At 39.0% G+C, this 24,226-nt stretch overlaps 1 protein-coding gene across 2 annotated transcripts in view; it reads right to left on the bottom strand.

Moving 5' to 3' along the window:
* The window catches only part of LOC109030083 (uncharacterized), a 199,920-nt gene that overhangs the window by 148,022 nt on the left and 27,672 nt on the right, over positions 1 to 24,226 (bottom strand). The window contains exon 2 of one of the 2 annotated variants that reach the window (XM_072295929.1): positions 895 to 969. The gene's annotated coding sequence lies outside the window, so the exon portion shown is untranslated. Of the gene's footprint in view, positions 1 to 894; positions 1,727 to 24,226 lie in introns of those variants that run through there. The other variant, XM_072295928.1, reaches the window with a different exon arrangement.

The raw sequence follows: 24,226 nt of genomic DNA, 5'->3' as shown, positions 1-24,226 counted from the left end.
GAGATTTTTATGCAGCACTTGGAAAATTGGTGACCATCTTTCGATGATTTTTAAGAAAAGAAATCTTGATTATTATCATTCGTTTTTCGAGAGTTGAGGTGGGGAGAGGGGGGGGGGAGAGGGTTGAGTGTTTAGGTGAGGGACCGCGGAATAATTTGGGCTACCAAAAAATCTCTAATTTCCGTACTTTATTGAGAATTTCGATTTCTCCCATCAAGCACTGGAAAAAAAAGTAGCTTGGATCTAGAGTCCAGACTCTTAAAAAACATTGACAAGAAAAAATACTCTTGATTCAATCGGATTTTTGCCTCGATCAAGAACCAAGCCTCTTAATCTAAGCGGATTTCCTATTGATTCAAGCAAAAATCCGATTGAATCATGAGTATTTTTTCTTGTCATTGTTTTCAAGAGTCGCGACTCAAGATCCGAGCGACTTTTTTCTCCAGCGAGTCCAATTTCTGCCCAAGCAACGACGCACACTGGACAGAGTCAGTAGAAGTCGGACATAATCTGGTAACTTTGAAAGCTTGGTTTTCAAAAGTATGAAACAAAAAAGCTCGAGAGTGGTTCCATTTCTTCGTGAAACTTTCACTGTGAGACGTCTCTCGAACTTGAATTTGTGATGAATTAAAAATCAAAAGAAATAGCCAAAAATTTCATGTCAGACTTCTTTTGACTCGATCCACTGTGCGAAGGCTGTATCTTCTTTGTTTTTTTGTTTTTTTTTTTTTATTTTGATACATATCTTGGGAGCAAACAGTAAGGCGCCTCAGAGGGATACAAGAGAGCCCTGCAGACCGATTAAGTATTGAGATTTGATATAAATGTAATGTAATGTATGTATGTGTATGTGTAAATTGAAAGAAAATAATGGAAAAACTATTAGATACGTACCAGAAGAGGGTTATCCGATTGCCCGACGCCAAGCTGAAAGCACACGCAACTTCATCACTGAAACCGCACTTTAGACTGAAAAAATTAGCCGATATTAAGTATGTGAAAAAATTACAGATTCACCAGGTTCTGAATTATGCGTGGTTAACTAACTTAAATTCTGCCCAAATAAGGTGTTTACATGTTATATCGTGGAATGAAGACAGGAGAGGCAAACCATGAAAATAAAATGATTAGGTACAATGATAGTTTAAGGCTTATAGAACGAAACCAGAGAAATAAAAATCATGATGCATGTCTTAAGAGCATGCCGAGCATGTTATGCATTATTCCATTATGATGATGTCAATTTGTGCGGCAAATGCAATATTTTTCATCAATTATTGTGTTTGTTTCAATAAATTAGGTTACTTGGAATCATGAGAAAGTAACGATGACTTTGCTTTTGTAGACATGATAAAACATAACTTGATTAATTATTAACTAATGTTGAATCATTATGAGTCATGACTCGCATCAGTGTTTTCGTTTCGCTAATGAGCACTTGAGTGTGCCGTTTTACTTACAAATGCCTTACTTTGCCTTCGTATGGTGTGGAAACTGAGACTACGGAACTAAAATCTCTGATGAAACGGACGGAAACCTACAATTTAGAAGTTCTTGGTTGGAATTACATATTTTTCGAGGTCTCTGATTGATTACTAAGAATCTGACAAATATTTTGCGGAATATTACTGCGTGCACGATAAAATTTGCTGAAAAGAAGGCAGAGTTCATCAGGGCACATCGCTAAGTGCCGTCACTAGAGGCAATTTTCTTAAGACGCTAGTTTTCGACGACAGAAAAATCATATAAAAACATGAAAACTCATATATGATAACATATCGCTACGGATTTTCTTTCCATTCCTCGAAAATGGATGAGGAAGTGAATAGATATATAGATACATAATAAATGAAGAAAATTACGAAGAACGAAGCTTATTAGGCCATTTAAAATTCTCTCAGTCAACACTGGAAAAATTGGCTTGGATCTTGAGTCCTGACTCTTGAAAACAATGACAAGAAAAAATACTCTTTGATTCAATCGGATTTTTGCTTGAATCAGAAAGAAAACCGGTTAAATTAAGAGGCTTGGTTCTCGATTTAATCGAGAGTACTTTTTTTTGTCAATGATTTTAAGAGTCTGGACTACAGATCCAAGCTTCTTTTTTCTCTCGATGTTCAAGGTTACTCAAGATATGCAAGATAAGGAGGTGCACTAACTAATATCAAAGGCACACCACATATTTTCTTAAAGCTTACAGATAGGTGTATAAAAATATCAGCTGTCTGGCATAATAAGCATTTTTTTAAACTTTACTCCCTAATTTTTTGTAAAAAAGGTTCTGAATAGTTGCACGGTGGTGAATCTTAGTAACTATATCGGTGATGAATAGTATTGAAATCAGGGCTACCGATACACTTACTCGCGTTTCGTGAACTTTCCTCTCACCAGCAAATACCTGTTCCAAATTGTCCTCACTTACAACTCATCGTCCTCGATTTTTATCATTTCTACTCGCCGTTCTCGGTTTTACTCACTCTTGCTCACTGTTTCTCAACTTAACTCACTCTTGCTCACTGTTTCTCAACTTAACTCACTCTTTACTCACTGTTTCTCAACTTAACTCACTCTTTACTCACTGTTTCTCAACTTAACTCACTTTCTACTCACTGTTAAATAAATTAGCTTACTCTTCACTCTCTGTCCCTTAACTTTACTCACATTGTACTCACCGTTCTCGACTTTACTCTCTCTTTGCTCATTATCCTCAATTTGACTCGCAGATCACTCGTATAAATCGCAAGAGAAACTAGTTCTCACAGAATAATGCTCATTATCGATCATCATCATTCTATCGTTCGCTTCGACACTCTTCGAAACACTGATGGAAAGTTTCACTCGCTGATACTCAAATTAAGATAAGTAACTAAATTAAAGTATATCAAATACACCGGCAGAGTGGCTCTGAAAGAATCTGAAGCTTAAAAAATTTAAAATTGTAAACTGAAATAATCCAGTAACAAATAAAATCAAAAACTTGGCAAATTTTAACCAATGAAAATTAAAATAACAAATAAAATAACCTAAAAAATCAAATTATCATAAGTACAGATAAAATAGGTAAGACAGGACTACCGTGCTGAGGAAGAACGCCGTATGAACCTTCAGACGTTGCCAAATTTCCTTCGACAAATCACGAATTTTCAGGAAAATTTGTAAATATTCATCTTTCACTTTTTCATAGCATTTTGATACAAATTTGATCTAAAAGCTCTGAAAACTTCAAGGAAAAATATTCAAAACTTTCTTGAAAAATAAATACTTTCTGAGAGGAAATAAGGTAACATGCGAATGCTCATACGGCGTTTTTTCTTAGCACAGGAGAGTTGGACGTTGTTCTTGTTGCTGCTTCTTCCGGTCCTTCTTCTTCTACCGCTGTTTTCCTTTTTCCGCCTGCGCCTCTGCTTCTTCCTTCTACGTCTTCCTCCACATATTCTGTTTTTTGCCTGCTGTTTCTTTTGCTGCTGCTTCCTCTCCTGCAGCTCTTGATGTTTCTGTTTCTTCTGTATCTTCAATTATTGCTGCTTCCTCTTACTCCTTTTACGTGAGTAGCGTTTTGAATGACATGAAGATTTTACTTTTCTAGTGCAAGAAAGGGAGCTGTGAGCCCCGCACTCTCCACCTTATTTGTGATCCTCTGAGAGGCAGGATGATGGCGATGATTGACCTTGCGGCCGGAGATCCATGCAAGTACTTCAATCATTGTTGGTAAGAGATCTCGTAAAGAAGGCAAGTTTGATGAGCGGAATGAATTGTGCCGATGTAAATGCTGACGCATCAATCTGGCGAAGCTCCGGTAAAGAGGTCATTCCCAGAATGGAGCAAGTTGTGTGGCTGGTGTGACACTATAGTGCTGTTGTTAAAATGAGGGACTGGATGGAAGGATACAGAACAGCTTTGAGTTTTGTTCAGTAGGTTACTTACGAGTTATGTCGACAAACTTCATCTAGTACATGCGGGGAATTCGGATGAATGGACAAGTTAATGAGACACGGAATAGAAGAAGAGAAGATGACAAGGAGAGAAAGAGAGAGAATTGAAGAAAAAGAACTTTTCTACAATCAAGAGTAAGTGAATGTCTCACCTCCTCCGGTCAGTCGGTCGCGTCGGTCCGTCGATCGATCAGACAGTCGGACAGTCGGTCCGTCAGTACGTCGATCAGTCAGTCAGTCCGTAAGTCGGTCGGTCAGTCAGTCAGTCCGTAAGTCGGTCGGTCAGTCCGTCAGTCAGTCCGTAAGTCGGTCGGTCAGTTAGTCAAACAGTTCGTTAGTCAGTCGGTCGGTCGGTCGGTCGGTCAGTCACTCGGTCGGTCAGTCAGTCGGTCAGTCAGTTATTCGGTCAGTCACTCGGTCAGTCAGTCGGTCAGTCGGTCAGTCAGTCGGTCAGTCATTCGGTCAGTCATTCGGTCAGTCATTCGGCCAGTCAGTCGGCCACGGTAAAAAACAAGTTTGCCCCTGAAACCGAAGGGGCGGTAAAAAGGCATCACCTAACTCTTTTCATGTCTCATAACTGCCAAAACGGCAGTTACAAGACACGGAAATAGCTAGATGGTACCACATACCCGCCGACTCGCGTTGCAGAGGTAGACCAGTTTTTCCCGCAGCAGGTAACCATGCCCTGATAAAAGCTGCGATAGTGATTGTTCGAAACGCGTGCGATCAGGACAATCGCATGATCATCAACCATGGGCACGTACCCACGTTTGATGACAACACGATCATCCTGAGGTACACATACTCAGAGCACTCACGATCACTCCTTTGACCAAGGCAAACGCGAGGTAATTCAAGGTCGCTGACCACAGATCATAAGGTCACCCATCGCAGTTGGAGCGCCTGCAGTGGCTGAAAAAATTATTGTAAAATACTTCTGAATATTATTGAGCTAAAAAATTGAACAACCCGGAGCCCAGGTAGTCTATTCATTAATTTGTAGAGGATTAATGATTAATATTAATGATAAATATTAAAGAGTGACGATTAATGAACTGAACCAGGACAATGAGCATGCATCAATAACGAGCTCAAACTGAGTCCTCCATGAGTAAAATCGGTCATATTCTGTCACATTTAGTGAAATATTAAGGAGAGGTTACCAAGCCGCTGGCATGTGTATTACAAAATGTGGTAGGATGTGAGTTGGCAATTTCAACTCAAGTTGCGAGAGCTAACAAATGATTACGAATGGAGATGTTGCATGTGTGAGGAATTTGCGATTTGACTGCTGAATCTTATGTAAAAGTTCGCGAGAAACACGATGGTACCACTGGTTTTTCTCTGAAATTAACTCCCAAGCTCAAAAAAAGCTCTCAAGTTGAGGCCAAAATGGAGGGGATATCCCGCCCTCCCCTGAGAGTCCACCTCTACATCAAAACAAACTCTCCATGCAAAGATAGGAGCAAATACATTAGCACGGTTGCTGCGTGTTTTCAGTTTTAGAGTCCCCAAATAAAGTGGCAGCCCTGTCAATGTATTTGCTCCCTATCTTTGCATGGAGAGTTGGTTTTGATGTAGGGGTGGAATCTCAGGATAGCGTGGGATATCCCCTCCATTTTGGCCTCAACTTGAGAGCTTTTTTTGAGCTTGGGAGTTAACTTCGGAGAAAACCAGTGGCACCATCGTGTTTACACCATCGCCAAAAGTAAAAGAAATTAAGTACGCGCTCTTCATCTCAATATGGCGGGAAATAAGTGATTTTTCTCTGAAATTTTTTTGAAAACTAATTATGCGATGATCACTCAGCGGTTTTTGAAAATCAATATAAATTACAAGTTATTCGACTCAATATCGCGGCAAAAGTGTGAATTTTCAAGCCGTTCGTTCAGATCACGAATATCACAGAGCATTCGCCTGAATATCGCGAAAAATACGCGTCTTTCCTATCGGTGGAGGCATAATATTCAGAAAGATCGGAAACATAAGATAGACGCCCTTCTCATTCGTGTATGATACCACTTACTTACTCTTCAGTTTGAATAGTGGCTCGGTTGAATTCACGTGAGAAGTGAGATTCCACGCAATTTTCACCTCAATATCGCGAGAGATGCGCTATACTTCTAGCGGATTACCAAATACAAAGAGATATTACGCTCTTTTCATCTCAAAATAGCGACAGATAATTTATTTGCTAGAGAATTTTAAAAAATGAGCGATCACGCGAAATCGCTGCAAATATGGAGCCTATCCAGCGATTTGAAAATCAAAGCAAATAACGCATTATTCACCTCAGTATCGCGACAATAACGCTAATTTTCCGACAGTTTTCATTCAAATCACAGAGATCATACAATTATCACCTCATTATCGTGGAAAATACGCGACTTATCTATCGATCCAAGTAAAATATTAATGGACGTAAGTAATATGTAATAGGCGAAAATCTATGATCCCCCTTCAATTTCGCGTGATACCACATACCTACTCCGAGTTGGAATAGTTACTCAGTTGATTCAACATGAAAGAAGTGGGAAACCATGCGATTGTCATCTCAATATCGCGGGAAATACGCGTTATTTCTAATGCTTTACTACAAAAAAAATAAGCTCTATTCATATCAGTCCCGCCTCAAATGCGCGATTAATTCAGCGTCAAGTGAAAAAAACCCCTATAAATTACGCACTAATCACCGCATTATTACGGCGAAGTCGCGATTTTTTCAGCAGTTCTCTAACAATAATAGGAATGGACCACTAGACAAGGTACGAATTTCAGCATTCTGATACATGTTTTTAAACCAAAATTTCACATAAACACGATACGCACAACGAAAATTACCGAAATCAACTCCTTTCAAAGATATTTAATGATTCTTAATGCGTGAATTAAAACCACCCGCTCATGAAAACTCAATGCTCTGTGTGATTCACATCGCACGCTAAACGTTATCATAACAGTCTCTTGCGATATGAAAATCTGACAACCTCAATCTTGACGCTTTGGCTCAGCTATAGCAAATTGCTTTTGGTTTGGACAACACATGGTGGGAAATGAACATTGCTCGATTAAGAGGCTTGCTAAAACCGTTGTAGTGCGCGATTTGACTCACGTATAGAGCTTTGAGTTTCTTGTGAGCGGGCAGTTCAAAATCCGCGAAACCAATGTAAAATAAAACGGTTGTATCTTCGTTAGGAGTTGATTTCAGTAATTTTCGTTGCGCGAATCGTGTTTTTACGTGAAATTCTGGTTAAGAAATGTATATCAGAATGCTTGAATTCGTGCCTTGTCTGGTGGTCCATTAGGCGTTATTCACCTGAACATCACGGCACAGACACAAATTTTCCAATGTTTGAATCGGATCATGAAGTGCACAAATGTCCATCTTAAAATGGTGGAAGGTAGAAGAGTTTCTATAGATGCAAGCATAGTATTCATAATCGTCAATGACTTGAGATGGACGAAGAGCTAAGATTTTCATTTATTTCACGTGATACTACATACCTACTCCGGAGTTCGAAAAACTATTAAATCCTCAATACGGGAAGAAAATTTGATCCGGCGAGCTTCAGATACAGTAAAAGCTCGTTAAGACGAAAAATGAAGGGACTGAAAAACATTTCGTCATAAGCGGCTTTTCGACTTAACCGCTCTCCGCTTAAGACGAAAATTTTCGGCATAAGCGTTTTTAATATCCGAAGCAGTTTTAATATCTGGACGGCTTTCAAAACCCACACAAACTAAAATTAAAGATTATTTTAAGTGAATGACTTTTTGAAAGATTATTATCTATCACTTTTTAAAATGTTATACATTACGAATAAAACTTGGAATTTTTTAAAATACGCAAATCGGTTTATCGTCAACTGTCGATTGCATCTCAGTCATCCAGCAAAACAGAGGATACCCACGATCTACTCTCAACCTACTCTTTTTAGGGCAAGGTACTAAAACTAAGTCTATTTTCCCTAAGAATTGACTCTTTTTTGCCGTTTTTATCCAATTTTTAGGGGAAAAAATCGAAAATTTTTCTTCGTCTTAACCGGCTTTGGTTACGGGTCAAAATTACGAAAATTCGTCTTATCCGTATTTTTTTTTTACATTGACTCTTATGGAAGTGTCAAGAGACCAAAAAAACTATCGTCTTAAGCAGATTTTCGTCTTAACCGTATTTCGTCTTAACGAGCTTTTACTGTATGTTTAAACTCAATCATTAAAATTCCGTAAAAAGTTCAAACATGGTTACATACCGATTAGCAGCTGACACCACACACAGCGGCATTCTGGAAAAATGAAATAAAAAAAAAAATTATTAGGTTTTCCCTTGGCATAAAAGAAATGGAGGCTAGAAACACTCAAATAAAGCAGGGTGTCTAGCAATTTTCAAAACAAATTCTCTGAAATTTTCCAAATTTCCCTGACAAAATGGTCAAAAATCTGCGAAAAAAACTTAAAATTCCCTGACAAAAGGGGAAAATATTCCTAATATTTCGATACGATTGGACTGAATATATGAAAGTAAGAATGTGTTCGTGTTTTAGGAACATAATGTATAGTAAATGGACCAAAATAAATGCTGCCTTAGGTTATGAGAGATATTTTTCCATCATTTTTAAAATTTAACAGATGTGATCAGAAATTCGGGTAAGAATTTTGATGGAAATTTCCGCTGGAGTAAAATTCGCGGAACTCTTTCCAAAAAATAATGTTTTCCGACTTCCCTGACATTTTCTGACACGAAAATCGGTTGCGAAAAAAAATGGTCTGACATGCCGAACTTGAGCGGATTCCCTGGCGTGTTTCTTGAGTTCCCTGACACACACAAAAAAAAAAAAAAATCCTGACTTATCCTGGTTTTTCCGATCGTTAGACACTCTGTTAAGGAACATAACTTTACACGGTGCTCCTGAAAGGGGTTTAACTCGAAGTGGTCCTGACTTTATTTGAGCTGAAATGTCAAGAGAGGACTACCAGATACTAGAAACAACAATTTCGCAATCGGTTGTTGGAGCTCCTGGAGAAATAATCGCGATATTACGGGTTTTTTTAAAGGCTTTTTTCGGAAAATAGCACTGGAAAAAACACATTGGATCTAGAGTCCAGACTCTTAAAAACATCGACAAGAAAAAACATTCCTGATTCAATCGGATTTTTGCTTTAATCAAGAACCAAGCCTCTTCATTTGAGCGGATTTCCTTTCGATTTAAGCAAAAATCTGATTGAATCGAGAGTATTTTTTCTTGTCGATATTTTCAAGAGTCTGGACTCTAGATACAATGTGGTTTTTTTTTTTCCAGTGAGGCTCATGTAGGGCTACTGAATCCCCCCCCGTCCCATTCTTCATGGATTGATCTGAATTGTTAGTATGTTATTCTCTGTTGGAAAGTACGATTTCCCTATAAAATTTTCATGACCGAGACATTTTTTTCATATCGCGTAATTTTTAATTTTTTCAAAAATTCGGCGTGCAAATAAATTATCTTGCGCTATTTTGAGATGAAAAGAGTATACTTAATACCTCCTTGTTTTTGGTAATCCACCAGAAATTTAGCGTATCTCTTGCGATATTGAGATGAAAATTGTGTGGTTTCTCACTTCTTCTCACGCGGATTCAACCGAGCAACTATTCAAACTCGTGAGTAGGTATGTGGTATCACACGAAACAGAAGGACATTCTTACACGGTGCTCCTGAAAGGGTTTAACTCGAAGTTGGTCGTGACTTAAAAGTTTGAGCTGGAATGTCAAGAGGAGCACTACCAGCAGAGACAAGAGACCCTCCCCTCCACTAGTATCTTGGCCATGGTGGAAGCTTTTACTTTCGGGACTTCAGCATTCTACTGTTGACTTACCTACATGGTTGATGTTCAACAACGTGTTGGCAGTTTCGTTTTGCAAACAAGCCGAAAAATGGCCGACGTTTGGGAGAATTGTTTAGCTCATGACGTCATCCGAGGCTCATCATCGACCATGTAGGTAAGTCAACAGCCGAAACTAGGGTGATGACTGTTGCTCCCTAATAATTGTCCATAAGGAATTGTTGAAACCCCGAAAGTAAAGCTTCCACCTGTCGCTAGGAGGCCAGTAGTGGAGGGTCTCTTGTCTCTGACTACCAGATACTAAGAACCACAATTTCGCAATTGGTTGTTGGAGCTCCCGGTGAAATAATCGCGATTTTATGGTTGTTTCAGGCTCATGTAGGGCAACTAAATTCCCCCCTGCCCCATTTCTTCTTGGATTGATCTAAATTTTTTAGTATGTTATTCTATCGTATAAAGTACGACTTTCCTGAAATGTTCATGACCGTGAAATTTTTTTTTCTCCCGTTACAACGTTGCAAAGTTTCTAACTCCAAATAATGGATTTTGCGAAAAAAACTTGTGACACTGGCCCCCTGCTTCTTGGATCCGTCCGAATTTGTAGCATGATATTCTCCAATATGAGATTAAATTTTCCTGAAATTTTCATGGCCGAAAAAATATTATTTCCTCTCGTTGCAACGTTGCCAAGTTTTCAACTCGAAAATTGCGAGTTCGGAGGTAACATGATGACATGGGCCATGTCTTAGTGAATTAATCCGAATTTTTAGTATGTTATTCTCCCACATAAGTAGCAAATTCCCTGAAATTTTCATGGTCGGAAGATTTTTTTTACACCCGTTTTGACGTTGCCGAGCCATGTTTTGAACTACAAAATTATGGATTTGACCATAAAAATGATGGCGTTTGGGCGGGATACCTTGCAGAATTTTATTTACTTATTAGCAATTTTACGAAATGTTTCACTAATTTGTCCCTTCAAAACTGTGAGATTGCCTTGCTGCCGTTTCACTATTTTTATTCCGGATGAATGTACCTAAACTGTATCTGGCTGCAATTGCGAATGCTGTCTTTTTTTTTTTTTTCTATCCGATTTAGCAGCGTCCATTCGAATATAATATGATACGCTAAATGCATATGCACTCGAAAAACTAGCTAAAACTTTTCTTGTGATACGGCAACGTATCTATCAACAATGTAAAATTAATAAGAGGAAACTTACTTCCTGGATCTCGGAAGCAGATGGCTGTATGGAAAGAGGAGGAAGCGATGCTTTGAAGGGTTTGGTTGACAAAAAGTTTGCAGAGTGCACGCTATGTGCCTTGCGCTAAGTCTGCAAACCTTCACCTCCCCCCCCCCCAACCATTTCAAAATTACTACTGCATTAAAGAAAATGGGACACTCAGAAATGAAACAACTCTGGTTTTCCAGAGTGGTACACGCTAAATACAATATTAAGAAAATTAAGATAGAAATTGAGTTTGAAACCGGCTATGCTTCAAACAAGTGAAAACGAAAATTATTTCTTCTAGGATTAAAAAGAAGGAGTGGCAAATTCTGCCCTTATCTGGCAAAACAGAAACCCAATTGAGAGTCCGAAACTCGTCTTCCGACCGCAGAGGGATCGTGGACCCGAATCCAGGACCCCTAACCTTGAGAAAAACCCTAACAATTTATTAATGCAAGGAAAACTAAAACCCGACTACTTAAAGATGAATAATAAATATATGTTATTTTACCAAAAAAATCAGAATTAAAGATTCGGAACTCGTCTTACGCCCGAGGAGGAAATCGAGGACCCAAATCCAGGACGCTTCATTCGCAAGAAAGAAATATTTTGATGAGAGAAAATGGACGTATATCTTACAGGTTTCTGAGCAAAAACTTAAAAATCACGAATTTACAATTTTAAAAAAAGGGGGAATGCTGGCAGCTCCATTTTTCATAGAAAAAATTGAACACTAGATAAATTTAAGATAAGCTCATTTCCATAACTCTCCAAATGGTTGAGAGACCTCGCGCGTTAAGACGCACTACGTCGGGTTTTATCATTAGGACTGCGTTCGCTGTTTTATACGGTGCACGTGCTCAAAAAACTTAAGTCTCTCTCCAAAAACTTGTACGGGAAAACAATTAAAAGTTTCTAAAATTTTAAGGCCTGGTGCACCGGTGTACGAACTAATAAATTTATTTATTTCGGGGATTTCGGACCACTTGCCGTGGAATATCGGAATTGGTGGCTGTTTCAAAATTCCGACATGAAGAAAATATTTTCTACAAATGTACACGATCTTTTTAAAATCTTTTCGGTTGAATTCGGATTATCGTCCTTTGATCGGCACAAGAACAGGATCTAAAGGACAATAATACTTCACGAGGCTCCTAGTAGTCGACTGAATTGCGCAGCGTCCAAGTCACAATGAACTAGTAAAGAGACTGGAAAAACCTGGAGGATTACGGAAAGTAAGAGTATCTTCTCGTCATCATCGCAAGTTGCCGATGATGGGGGGAGGGAGAGAGGGGGAGAGAGAGAGGGGGGGAGAGAGAGAGAGAGAAACACTATCATATCCATCGTCAAACTGCAAACTTTAGAGCTGCCAAGTTTTCATACAATTTTACACGATTATTTATTTTAAAACAATTACTTAGACACTCGAAGTGTTCCATCAAAAACTTTAAAAACTAACCAAATTATTTTGAAGAAAGGTGGAAAATTACTACTTTCCATTTCCGAATTTTAGAAGTGAGAGCACTGGTAAAAAAAAACCTCTTGGACCAATGCCGCGATGCATTGACTTAAGAGTGCAGTTCCTTGTAGCCGGATTTAAGAGTCTCGAACTCTTGTTTCAAGCGGATTTTGCATTGATTCAAGCGGATATTGCATTGAAACAAGAGTCCAGACTCTTAAATCCGGCGACAAGAAACTGCACTCTTGAACCAAGAGGTTTTTTTTTACCAGGGAGGAGTTGTACGCACAGACGGATCGTAAGGGTGAAGAACTATAATTTGATTTTTTTCAAAAACTTTAAATTTCTCCCAAGTCTTGCTAAAATCAGAATGAACAGACTCCATGGCCTGTTCACTAAAGAAGCCTAAACCACGTGAAGAGTTTATACAAAAGTCAGAAACATGAAAAAATACACAATGCACTTTTGGCGTGACGGGAATTTTCTAAACTCAGTTAACGTTCTTTAAAATTTCGAATGTTCTGGGCACAATTCGCCTCCAACTTTACTTTAAAACGAGCATCCACAACAGCTTTGAAATTGTTATATGTATCGACATATTTTAGACACCCCAATGAATCCCTCCGCAAAATATCAATTTTCTTGGGTAATGCATTGCAAGAGTTTCGATCAAATGCTGAGGAGCCATAAGTCATTTGACTATACTCTTTATGCATATTATCATGAAGTGTGTTAACTACGCCCAATAAGAGATGGAGTTCAGGAGGAGGTATAAGATCCAAGAATAGTTTGCTCTCGTTGGTTTTAAATAATGGTGAATGGACACAATTTTCAATAATTTTAGCTTTTTTCCAATTAGATCCTGCTGCTACCCACCCACCATAATTAATTTTTGTTACACCCCAATGAATCCCTCCGCAAAATATCAATTTTCTTGGGTAACGTATCGCAAGAGTTTCGATCAAATGCTGAGGAGCCATGCGTCATTCGACGCTTTACATGACAAGAGTTGGCCCATTTTTCAGCATCTTTGTCATACTTTTAATGCATATTATCATGAAGTGCGTTAACTACGCCCAATAAGAGATGGAGTTCAGGAGGAGGTATAAGATCCAAGAATAGTTTGCCTTCATTAGTTTTAAATAATGGAGGAGGGACACAATTTTAAAATTTTTCAGCTTTTTTCCAATTAGATCTTGCTGCTACCCACTCTAAGTAATTTTTGTTACATGAGCCTATCGTTCTGTACGTCCCTGCCTCGTCCAATTTTGTCTTCCCAGCTTCACACCAGGAACATGGGTGAGCACTGGAGTGGGTCATGATACCCACTAGAATGTTTGCTAATTTGAGATCAGTAGCGATAGTGCTGGTAAAGTTATTAATTCCTAATTTTCCCCATAAGATATATATATTTCGGTAATTTTCCTGGACATGCGGGGTACTACCTAATATAAATAAGTTTTTTATCCCAGCCTCTAATCACTTTCCCATTTGGATCCATCTTCATATTTTTTTCTGGTACTTTCTTTGCTTTTCGAACTATTTACATCCTCATCAGCATCGGATAAAATGGATAAACTTACAGAAAATCCTCTACCTCCGTCAATGCCGAGCTTTAAGGTTTACATTTAGAACACCACGCTTATTATGAACATATTGAATAAATCCTCCAAGGTCACTACAAAAAACTACTGTTTCAACAGATTGGGGTTGTTCTTTGTTTTTTTTTCTTTCACAGACTTGACTTTCACAAATTTAAAAAACCTATCTGCTTCATGGTATTTTAAAGGTATTTCGTGCATTTGTTGCGATTGATCTCCTGTTTTTTATAGCAACTCTAATGACATTGGCAATGCCAAAAGTTGTTCGGTCACTAAGATTGTAACGAGTTTTTATTTGAGCCAAATTCTCTGCGGATATTAAGAGTCTTTTGACTTACTCCGTGCGTGAACTCTGATTTTCAATGGCTCGCCATGAGATTGGGTGAGTTCTACCGATTCAGTTTTCTTAGCGACTAATTCTATCCCTTTTTCCTTTGGAACTTTTCAGACTAAAGCGGCACTTACTTGCTGTTTCATTTATGAATCTAACGAGACATCGATAATGTCAGAAATGTTAATTAACAATGCAGTTTTACTAAAGTCATATTTTAAACCAGCTTTTAATTTGGTGAAACAATCAGAACAGCGTTTCTCAGCGCTTTTTTGGGGGGTCACTTCGCCTGACGTTTGCCTTCTACGTTTCTGCTTCGGGGTCACAGAAAAAAATTTAGGTGTTACGCTATTTAACGAGAATAGTAAATTTTCGATCACAGGCTTTTGAAGCCCACATAAGGGCACTCACACGAATTCTGGCCAGTATTATCCTGACTTCAAGAATTTTTTTTAATACGAACAATGACAAATCAAGTTTATTAACAATTGACTAACCGCTACTTGACTTCGGATGGGAAGCTGGATCAGGCCATTCGGGACCGTAATCTTCTAGGAAGGAAAGCCATCGCCATGCTTAATGGGATCCTTTGGGACCAAAGGATTTCCAAAGACAACAAGAAGAGGATTTATAACTCGGTTGTCAAGCCTATTATCACCTATGGCAGTGAAGTGTGGCAGTTGAAGAAGCGGACCCAAGAAATGCTCAAGGCGACCGAGATGGATTTCTGGCGACGATCGGCTGGAATCTCGAGGAGAGAACGTGTCAGGAATGAACGTGTCCGAGAGATAATGGACGTTGAGGGGACGATTGTGCACGATATCATGACCAAGCAATTGGTATGGTATGGGCATGTGCAGAGAATGGCTGATACCAGGTTGCCGAAGAAGGTGTTGGAGTGGGTCCCCCAGGTAGGCGACGGAGAGGGCGTCCAGCCAAACGGTGGGTAGAGGGCATCCATGAAGAGATGGAGAGATGCCACCTTCCGGAGGATCTCTACCATGACAGATTCCTGTGGAGAATAGGCGTCGCAGAGCGCCCTAGCGCGCCGTAAAAGCGGCTCATACATACATACTAACCGCTACTGATGTAAAACCTACATTTTGCACACGGTTAACAATAGTTTTCAAGATTGTATTTGGGTATCAACGTTTAAAGTTGAATTTGTAAAGCCTCGGTTATTTTTAAAAATTTACCCCCTCTCCTCAAACAAAGGAGACATGTAGAACGACGGTTCTTATCATGAGTTTTAATGTGGTTAAGCCCCATAATTAGAATAGAATTTTAAAATTAAAAATAAATCATCAAAATGACAAAAGAAATATAGGATGAAATCTTTTGGAACTTCCGGAAGAGATTAAGAAATGGAAGCGTCTGCCACCACACTCAACGTGTTACCTCCAAACCCAAAATTTTCGATTTGAAAACTTGGCAACGTTGCAACGAGAGGAAAAAATATTTGTCAGCCATGAAAATTTCAGGACATTTTAACCTCATATCGGAGAATAACAGAATAAAAATTCAGATTGATCCAAGAAGCAGGGGGACAGTGTCACAATTTTTTTCGCAAAATCCGTAATTTTAAAGTTTGAAACTTTGCAACATTGTAAGGGGAGCAAAAAAAATTTCTCGGTCATGAAAATTTTCTTAGGGAAGTCGTACTTTACAACAAAGAATAACATACTGAAAATGCAGATCAATCCAAAATGAAATGGGGCAGGGGGGGGGGGGGATTTAGTTGCCCTACATGAGTCTAAAACAACCATAAAATCGCGATTATTTCTCTAGGAGCTCCAACAACCAATTGCGAAATTGTGGTTTTTAGTATCTGGTAGTGCTCCTCTTGACATTCCAGCTCAAATTTTTACGTCACGACCAACTTCGAGTTAAACCAGACCCCTTTTAGGAGCACCGTGTAAGAATGTCCTTCTGTTTCGTGTGATACCACATACCTACTCACGAGTTTGAATAGTTGCTCGGTTGAATCCACGTGAGAAGAAGTGAGAAACCACAAAATCTTCATCTCAATATCGCAATAGATACGCTACATTTCTGGTGTATTACCAACAAAAAGGGGACATTAAGTATTCTCTTTTCATCTCAAAATAGCGCGAGGTAATTTATTTGCACGGCGAAATTTTGAAAAAATGAAAAATCACGCGATATTCACCGTAAAATCACGGCGAATACGGAGCCTATCCAGCGGTTTTGAAAATCAAAGCAAATTACCTATTATTCTTCGCAGTATCGCGACAAAAACGCTAATTTTCCAACAGTTTTCATTCAGATCACAGAGATTACAAAATTTTCATCTCATTGTCGTGGAAAATACGCGACTTCTCTATCGATCCAAGTAAAATATTAATGAACGTAAGTAATATACATTATACAGGGTGTCTCACGAGAAAGGAGCCACCTGGAATATCTGGCGAACGGGATGAAATTTCGAAAAACGGTAAAAGACGTGTTCGTTTATATCGCGGGGGACACCTTTTGACGTATTTTAAATTTCCTCCAACTGCGGGAGGGGCGCGGGGCGGGTGCCCCTCCCGTAAATCGAACTTTTCAAATGGCACTCCGATATTTTTATTTCAGAAATCGATTCTACGCAAAAAACAAGCTACCCTGTCCAAACCGGATGTAAATCGGACAATTTTTCAACGATTGGCAGAGGTTGAAACATTTTTCTAATGCTCTTTTCAAAAAATCCCCACGCCGGATGGGATTGCTGTATCAAACCAAACTCTCCGCCAAAAAATCTCTTAAGCAGTGCCCTTTCGATAAAAAAAAGAAAAAAAATCCGCTGTACTCGAAAACTGGAGCACGCGGAGCCCTTTTCTTCGACATTAAGATGAGTTTTACCGAACATTTCCGAGGGGCGCTCATCGGGAGGGAGTAGCAAGTTTTAGACACGAATCAGCATTCTTTATTCTGAAGCATAAGAAACCAAATCCATGGAGAAACAGCTAAATAGAAAAATAAATGGATTACCTTCTTTCAGGTGCGTGTCAATGATTTAAGCCGCACCTGATGTTTTCATGAATGTTTAAAATCAGTTGTTACTCATCAGAACATTTATTTTCAAAAAGGAGAAGTTTAAACTTCCCGTTTATTCTTCAACGGTCATTCAAAACCAACTCCAGAAAATTGTCACGCACCGCGGAAAAATAGCGTTCTTAAGAACTTCAAGGTCCGGCTCAAAATTATTGAAACCCACCTGAAAGAAGGTAATCCATTTATTTTTCTATTTAGCAGTTTCTCCATGGATTTGGTTTCTTATGCTTCAGAATAAAGAATGCTGATTCGTGTCCAAAACTTACTACTCCCTCCCGATGAGCGCCCCTCGGAAATGTTCGGTAAAACGCATCTTAATGTTGAAGAAAAGGGCTCCGCGTGCTCCAGTTTTCGGGTACAACAGATTTCGTTCTTTTTTTATCGAAAGGGCACTGCTTAAGAGTTTTTTGGCGGAGAGTTTGGTTTGATACGGCAATCCCCTTCGGCGCACTATGGTCTGGGAGCGCCGAATTGTGGCCATATATGAGGAAATGGTCAGATTAAAATGAAACTTAGGGTACCAATGTTTTTTGGGTCGCTAAATTCAAATTTGACCTCAGAGTTACAAAATTCTCAAATCCAAGATGGCGGCAGACCCGTTAAACTTGAAATTTTAAAAAAATTCTAACTCTGATTTGGATGCCATATTAAATGACAGTTTGGCATAGGCGTAGCTAGGTCATTTTGCTGGGGGGGGGGGGCCTGGCCCCCCACCACTGGGGGGTATGGAATATCCCCCAGCTCAATGGGGGGTCCGGGGGGCCTCCCCCGAAACCTTTGAAATTTTAACTCTATTTGAGCGCATTTCGAGGCACTTGTGGCGCTAATCTTCCTTCAATTTCTGCCTAAAAATCACCCAGTTTTATGCATTTTAAGGTTAAAATACTTTGAAATTGTTGCATTCAATAGGTTATACAGGCATATGTTAGGCATGGTTGAGTAACATACTGAATACATACAAACATACTGCATGTTTACTAATTGCCGAAATATTTACTTTCTATCTGTGACGCATGAAAAATGCAAAAATTAAAAGGTAAAGAAGAAAAAGAAAACACTGTTTGTAATGCTTCTTTTGATGGTATCAGCTTGCTGCGTGCAGTAAAATTAGTAAACTAACAATGTGTTGCGTTCAGTTAGGTCACGCAACTAAACTAACCTCCCGGGGAAACGAGAAGTATAGCCAGATTTGAAGGCGTTCTAAGCGTTCGGTTGGGTCACGCAACTAAACTAACCTCCCGGCTGCGGTCGGTTGGGTCATGCAACTGAACTAACCTCCCGGCAAAGCGGGATGTATCGCCAGATTTGAAGGCGTTCTAAGAGTTCGGTTGGGTCACGCAACTTAACTAACCTCCCGGCAAAGCGGGAGGTATCGCCAGATGTGAAGGCGTTCTAAACGTTCGGTTGGGTCACGCAACTAAACTAACCTCTCGGCAAAACGGGAAGTATCGCCAGATTTGAAGGCGTTCTAAACGTTCGGTTGGGTCACGCAACTAAACTAACCTCTCGGCAAAGCGGGAAGTATCGCCAGATTTAAAGGTGTTCTAAGCGTTCAGTTGGGTCACGCAACTAAACTACCCTCCCGATAAAGCGGGATGTACAGCCAGTATTTGAAGGTTCTCTCAGCGTCTACAAACTAACAGTTAACTAAACGTTCAATAAAACTTGCCAGGCTCCAAAAGATTTTCAGGCAGAACTAACATTTATTTCAGTCATATAAGATTAAGCAGCCGACTGCGATGTGAGCCTTATAAATGCATTATCTTTTACACCAAGGAACTAAAAGTTCTGGTTCATCCAAAAAAAAGCACCTATCTGCACCTATCCATCCCCTCTGCAAGAGACTAGTTTGGTCGTTTGAACGTCGCCAGACTACACTTTGCTGGCTCATTTTTGCACAAATGCCGCGTTTACCAGAGCAAAAGGCTTAAAAATGAGTATTTTTCCCAGAAAAAGATAAGAATTTATCGTAATTGGATAAATTCACCAATTTATTTTTTTGTTTATTAGTCCTGACTTGAGCATAATATACACACTCAGTACGGTGGTATTCGTGTTGACAAGACATTTAGATGCATACCTAAAGGGAAGCAGAGAAGAGGAGTGGGGGGAAGGTAAAGGCCAAGGTATAGAGTGCCATCTCCCTCAACAGAAACGTCCCCCCAAACATGTTCATTTCTGGCATTTTTTTTAAAAAAAAATATCGAACTCTTTGATCGTCAGACCTTGCTACGAAAAGTTTTGGGGCATACTTTAAAATATCTAAAAAATAACAGCCTTGACATTTTTATATTTCTTGGAAGCAGTTCAACCATTTTGCGCTAATTTTTATGGTTACAAATGTTATTATAAAGATTTTAGGTGGAATGATAAACTTGAACTATTTTATAAAATAAATACAAGAAAGCGGAACTACAATTGCTACTGAGATCTAATATCCGTGCTTGAATTCCTTTCCCGATCAGTCCTTCCCAAGCAATCTCCCAGTAATATGGCTTGCGATCATCAAGCGCGAGTTTCCTCGGCGGGAGTCAAACTCGGGATCTCCTGATCATAGGGCTAGCACTACAACCATTACACCACAGGAAGGCGAGTTGGTAAATGTGTATACATGTAAAAGCTCAAGAATGAAAAAATGACCTTCGTTTTATCCAGTTGTCATCATTTCTCTAGAGAAAATATAATTTCGCTTGAAAATGTGTTTTCTCGCCAAAAAATCCAATTTTCCGGAAAACTGGCAACTGCTGGAAGAAAATGGGCATCATTTTTGGATTCAGCAGCCAAAATTACATAAGATTCGCCCCATGTCCAACTTTGACCTTGCCTCATCTCTCTCATCTTGTTGCATAGCGAAATCGGATTACTCAGAAAATCACGAAACCGCTGCACTGAAAGGACCAAAAAAGGCCCCAGACGCAAAAATACGCAAAAAAAACAATAATATCCTGTTAGAGGAACATATGAGCTACATTCCTGCACCGATAAGAGCGTGTTAGCTGCTGTTAGTGATAACTAAAAGTTAAGGTGAAGGCCATTTTTTGGCTAAATTAGGACAAAACTTTGAAGTCTCGTGGTGGTCATAAAATTAATCTTAATACTAAAAACGATTAAACTATCAAAAAGTGCTCCCTTTGAGCTTTCTGTTCCATATTTGATCGAGGATCCATGCCGACTTTCAACATAACAGCACAAGGTAATATGTGGTGATGTTCACCTCGAATTCTCACATTTTTTCATTTACCTCATCAGAGTATGTGAAGTTGGCCACCATATATCTGATCTTAAGAACACTTTAAAAAAATTCGATAGGTCATTTCACATTTGCCAAGGGATGTAGATAAGGGCTGCATGCTAGGTTGCCAGATTTTTGCACTTTCAAAAATCGGATTTTTGGCCACGATTTGGCGCTCTCAAACCATAGTGCGGCGTGGGGATTTTTTGAAAAGAGCATTAAAAAAATGTTTTATCCTCTGCCAATCGCTGAAAAATTGTCCGATTTACATCCGGTTTGGACAGGGTGACTTGTTTTTTTGCGTAGAATCGATTTCTGAAATAAAAATATCGAAGTGCCTTATGAAAAGTTCGATTTACGGGAGGAGCACCCCCGCCTTGCGCCCCTCCCGCAGTTAGGGAAAATTTAAAATACGTCAAAAGGTGTCCCCCGCGATATAAACGAACACGTCTTTTACCGTTTTTCGAAATTCCAACCCGTTCGCCAGATATTCCAGGTGGCTCCTTTTTCGTGAGACACCCTGTATGATAGGCGAGTATCTATAATCCCCCTTCAATTTCGTGTGAAACCACATACCTACTCCGGTGCTCGAATAGTTGCTTAGTTGATTCCGCGTGTGAAGATGTGAGAAACCATGCAATTTTCATCATTCGGTGAAAAATTACGCGTTCCTCACCTGAACATCGCGACACGAACGCGAATTTTCCATTTCCAATTTTTGAATCAGATCATGAAGTTCACAAAATGTCCATCTTAAAATGGTGGAAAATAAAAGAGTCTTCTATAGATGCGAGCATAGTATTCATAATCGTCAGTAACTTGAGATGGGCGAAAAGCTAAGTTTTTCATTGCATTTCACGTGATTACCACATACCTACTTCGGAGTTTGAAAAACTATTAAATCCCCAATACGGGAAGAAAATGTGATCCGGCGCGGCGAGTTTCAGATATGTTTAGGTCGCAGGCAAATAGTAAAATCAGGCATTTTGTCAAATGCCTAGGAATATAGTTAAATTCTGACGGTCACAAAATTTTGTGAATTTATGGCGGAGAGCTCACGAGTTCTCAATATTTTAGGAAAAATAACTCATCAAACCTACGAACTCTTTTTGTCTATTCCTCTTCATTTGCTTTCTCATATTTTTAAATGTTGAAATTCTAAAAATTCTGTCACATGACATGCTGCAAATTTTTCAAGATATAAGTGTCTGCTCAGGAGCTAAAAATCATTTAAAATACTATTGTGTGATGCAAATTTTTACTGAGAATTTATTCTTACGGGAACGATTAAATGTTTTGTCTAAAATTAGGAAAAGAATCGGAATTTCAATCTCAGTTAGAATATTTAACCATTTGCTGAGGCATTTGAAAAAGTGGCTGATTTTACTATTTGCCTGCGACATTTACATTCTATCTTTTAAATTTCGTATAAAGAGTTCAGACATGATATACATACCGATTAGCAGCTTACAGCACACACGACGCCATTCTAGAAAAAAGAAAATAAAAAAATTGTTAGGTTTTTCCTTGGCATAAAATAAATGGAGACTACGAACAATCAAACTAAGCATCAGGGTGTCTAGCAATTTTCACAGAAAAAAAGAAAAAAAAAACTTCTCTGACATTTCCTTGATTTCCCCAACAAAAACGGTCAAGAAACTAGAAAGAGAACCTAAAATCCCCTATAGGAAAAATATTCCTAATATTGCGACACGGTTGGACTGAATATATGTAAGTGAGAATGTGTTCATGTTTTAGGAATATATGTAACAAATAGAGTAACATAGATAGTGCCTTAACTTATGAGATATTTTTGCATCATTTTTAAAATTTATAAGACATCATCAGAAATTCGGGTAAAAATTTGATAGAAATTTCCGCTGGAGTAAAATTCGCGAAACACTTTCCGAAAAAAATCGTGTTTTCCGATTTCCCTGACGTTTTCCCTGATTTTCCTGACATACAAAAAAAAAATTCCCTGACATGTCCCGGTTTTTCCGGTCGCTAGACACCCTGTTAAGGGACATAACCTTAGAATAGACAACGAGGAAGATATAAATGGCCGAACAAATTAACGAAGAGACAGTTTCGAGCAATGGTGTAGTGAGGAGAGAGCAAAGATTTTACCAGGAACCTTCGTTACGTAATCCTCTTCATTATTCCTGCGGAGAAATTCTATCGACGGTGCCAAAAACTTCGAGGGGAAAAAGGCTCTGTTTTGCTCAGAAAATTAGGAAAACTGACTTGCTCAGGTGGGGAGAAGATAAGAGTGCGCAGTGGCGTGGCGTGCTTTGCGTAATATCAATTGATCTGCCATTTAAACCTATGGAAAATGATCGATAAACAGGGTGTTCGCAACGAACGCCTCAATAATCGATTCTTTACCATAGCTTCAAATGGAGAAATATCGATAATCGACGCCTCGCCACTGGAGTGTAGAGATCGGGAGCAGACTAATCGCTGAAGCTAACATAACCGATCCCATGAACGATCACTGGAAAAAAAACACATTGGATCTAGAGTCCAGACTCTTGAAAACATTGACAAGAAAATATACTCTTGATTTAATCGGATTTTTGCTTGAATCAAACCGAAATCCGCTTAAAGTAAGAGGCTTGGTTCTTGATTTAAGCTAGATTCTGATTGAATCAAGAGTACTTTTTCTTGTCGATGTTTTTAAGAGTATGGACTCCAGATCCAATGTGTTCTTTTTTCCAGTGATGTATTTCGCAAGAGAAAGACAATATACGATCCAGTAGGTTTCTGAGATTTTTATGCAGCACTTGGAAAATTGGTGACCATCTTTCGATGATTTTTAAGAAAAGAAATCTTGATTATTATCATTCGTTTTTCGAGAGTTGAGGTGGGGAGAGGGGGGGGGGGGGGTTGAGTGTTTAGGTGAGGGACCGCGGAATAATTTGGGCTACCAAAAAATCTCTAATTTCCGTACTTTATTGAGAATTTCGATTTCTCCCATCAAGCACTGGAAAAAAAAGTAGCTTGGATCTAGAGTCCAGACTCTTAAAAAACATTGACAAGAAAAAATACTCTTGATTCAATCGGATTTTTGCCTCGATCAAGAACCAAGCCTCTTAATCTAAGCGGATTTCCTATTGATTCAAGCAAAAATCCGATTGAATCAAGAGTATTTTTTCTTGTCATTGTTTTCAAGAGTCGCGACTCTAGATCCGAGCGACTTTTTTCTCCAGCGAGTCCAATTTCTGCCCAAGCAACGACGCACACTGGACAGAGTCAGTAGAAGTCGGACATAATCTGGTAACTTTGAAAGCTTGGTTTTCAAAAGTATGAAACAAAAAAGCTCGAGAGTGGTTCCATTTCTTCGTGAAACTTTCACTGTGAGACGTCTCTCGAAATTGAATTTGTGATGAATTAAAAATCAAAAGAAATAGCCAAAAATTTCATGTCAGACTTCTTTTGACTCGATCCACTGTGCGACGGCTGTATCTTCTTTTTTTTGTTTTTTTTTTTTAATTTTGATACATATCTTGGGAGCAAACAGTAAGGCGCCTCAGAGGGATACAAGAGAGCCCTGCAGACCGATTAAGTATTGA

This window comes from Bemisia tabaci, chromosome 2 (genome assembly GCF_918797505.1).
Source record: "Bemisia tabaci chromosome 2, PGI_BMITA_v3".
Taxonomy (NCBI): Eukaryota; Metazoa; Arthropoda; class Insecta; order Hemiptera; family Aleyrodidae; genus Bemisia; species Bemisia tabaci.
This window is presented reverse-complemented; position numbering and strand designations above follow the sequence as displayed.